Genomic DNA, 2,353 nt, shown 5'->3' on the forward strand with positions numbered 1-2,353 from the left:
TGGGGAATTTGAGACCGATTTTACATACTTGCTTAACATTTGCAACTTACCTACAATGGCATACTTTTCTACAACCTGAATTTGAAGGGACAGGACACAAAAAAACTTGGCAGGTATTCAGGTGGAAGAAAGTAGGTTAAAAATACACAATAAACTTAGACTTTGAGTTATAAGGTTAATGTAAGGTTAAGAAGAAAAAAAAAAAGCAAACAAAAGGGGAAAAAAAATCAAATAGTTTAGTTTTTGATAAAACTAAACGAATAGGTTTCATTGTTTACATGTGAAGCTAGGAGGTGATATGGGATAGTACTGCACAGATTGTTGGACTGATCCTTAACGTGACCAGTGTCAGTTGTGAATTTCAGTTGGCACGCTGTATACAGTAATGTTTCACTGCAGACAGGGCTTGCTTAGCGGATGTCTTTCTTTAGTCAGGAGCTTCAAGGTAACAGGAATTGAAAGCGCAAGCTGCCTAAGCGGCGCGCTAATTGTCCATTGCTGGACATTAGTTATATAACAGGGGTCACTAAAAGGTCAAGAAAGTTAAGGCATAAAGTTTTGGCGGGCTAGGTTAGCTAAATCTAATTCTAGGTTGCTGGGCAGGCAGTTTATTTAGCGCAGCTGATTGGTTAACCCCTTCGTGACAAAGGCTGATTTTACTTTTTGTACCCTTCGTGACAATGGCTGTTTTATCGTTTCTGCGGTGTTTGTGTTTAGCTGTAATTATCTCTTAACCCATTTACTAAACCCACACAAGTTATATATTGTTTTTTTCAGGACAAGAAGGGCTTTCTTCAGACACCAAAATTTTTTTCATATGATGTAATTTCCTATAATAAAAATAATAAAATATGACGAAAAATTGAAAAAAAAACACATTTTCTCACTTTTATTTGAAAAATCTTTTATTCATCATAAAAAACTACTGAAAAAACCTGCTAAATAGATTCTACTATTTGTCCCGAGTTTAGAAATACCCAATGTTTTTATGTTTTTTTGCTTTCTTCTACACGTTATGGGGCAATAAGTACAAGTAGAGTTTTGCTAATTCAAAACCATTTTTCTCTGAATCTGGTAATTCTGTCTCTATGTGGTATTTGGGGCATCTTTGAAGCCAGCAAATTAAATTTACCCCACCAAACCATATATTTTTGAAAACTAGACACCCCAGGGTATTTTAGATGCTGATAGTTTAACCCTTTCCATGCACTAATCCTACCACCAACCCTTGTCAAAGTTTGGGATAGTAATTGTTTTTGGTGTTTTTTTCACATACTTTGTACTTCAGGTGTGAAATTACAGCTCCTGGTATATGTCACTGTCCCACAACACCCCGATATGTGTTCAGCAACATCTCCTGAGTACATTGATACCCCACATGCATGGGTTTGTCAGATTGTTTGGGGGCAAAAGGGCCACATTTGGAACATGAGCAATTCAAATTCAGTAGGAATTTTACATCTGGGTAAAGAAAAATGCTTGTACCCAACTATCAGTAGGGACAGGTTACAAGAAAGCCTGGCCTATCTCCAAGAAGGGATTTGATCTAGCACCTTAAGTGGTCCCTCATGCCACGGAATGGACACAGGGGTCACTTGACAGTGCAAATAAAAACGCTTAAAAATGGTGGAGCAAATAAAAGCTAAAAAACAGTAAATGTAACAAAAAATAAAAAAAAAATACAAAAATGGAGCAGGAACAAAAAAAAAATAAAAAATGGGAAACTGTGTGATACAGCTTGAAGCAGTCACCGACACAGAGTGCAGGTTTTCCAGGGCAATCTGGACAGTAAAATGTGGTGTCCTTTCTTTGCCCCCTGCTGTAGCATACCCTGCATCTCTTTTGGGGATTCTGCTTCTTTGCTGTAGGGGGGATTTTAAAAATAAAATGGGTAGCCCCAATTCTGTTGGTTCCCATCACTACTTGGGGACCAGGTGCATCACGGTACAAGATACCTGAAATTACTTCGAGCTGAAACTGCAAAAAAGACAGCTTCAGCCCAGTGTCTGCTTTTTTGTGCAGCAAAAAAGCGTTATAGGTTGCAATTTGCATTAGATAAATTGCAACCTTCTTGTACCAGGCCTTTGTCTTCCTCATAATGAGGTAGGGCTGTAGGAGTTGATCTGACAGATCAACTCCACCCATGTGCTTGTTATAGGCCCTGATGCACACTGGCTTTGTAGTGACCCCAGCTCTGCCACGGACAGAAACCTCCACGGTTCTCTCATCGTGGATGGTGCTCAGCATGCACACCTCTTTTCTGTCCTTGAACTTCAATGCCAAAAGCTCCTCTTGGCGTAGAGCTGAGGTCTCCCCCTTTCCTAGCCGGGTTCGTACCAGGCGTTGTGGGAAA

At 39.5% G+C, this 2,353-nt stretch overlaps 1 non-coding gene across 1 annotated transcript; it reads right to left on the bottom strand.

Annotated features, from left to right (window-relative positions):
• Positions 1-1,477: 1,477 nt before the first annotated feature.
• Positions 1,478-1,607, bottom strand: LOC149299114 (small nucleolar RNA SNORA35). The gene has a single exon (XR_016272376.1). It is a non-coding gene; the product is annotated as a small nucleolar RNA SNORA35 (small nucleolar RNA).
• Positions 1,608-2,353: the final 746 nt, after the last annotated feature.

Source organism: Sceloporus occidentalis, unplaced genomic scaffold (genome assembly GCF_023333645.1).
Source record: "Sceloporus occidentalis isolate IW3139 unplaced genomic scaffold, rSceOcc1.0.p SCAF_29, whole genome shotgun sequence".
Classification (NCBI taxonomy): domain Eukaryota; kingdom Metazoa; phylum Chordata; class Lepidosauria; order Squamata; family Phrynosomatidae; genus Sceloporus; species Sceloporus occidentalis.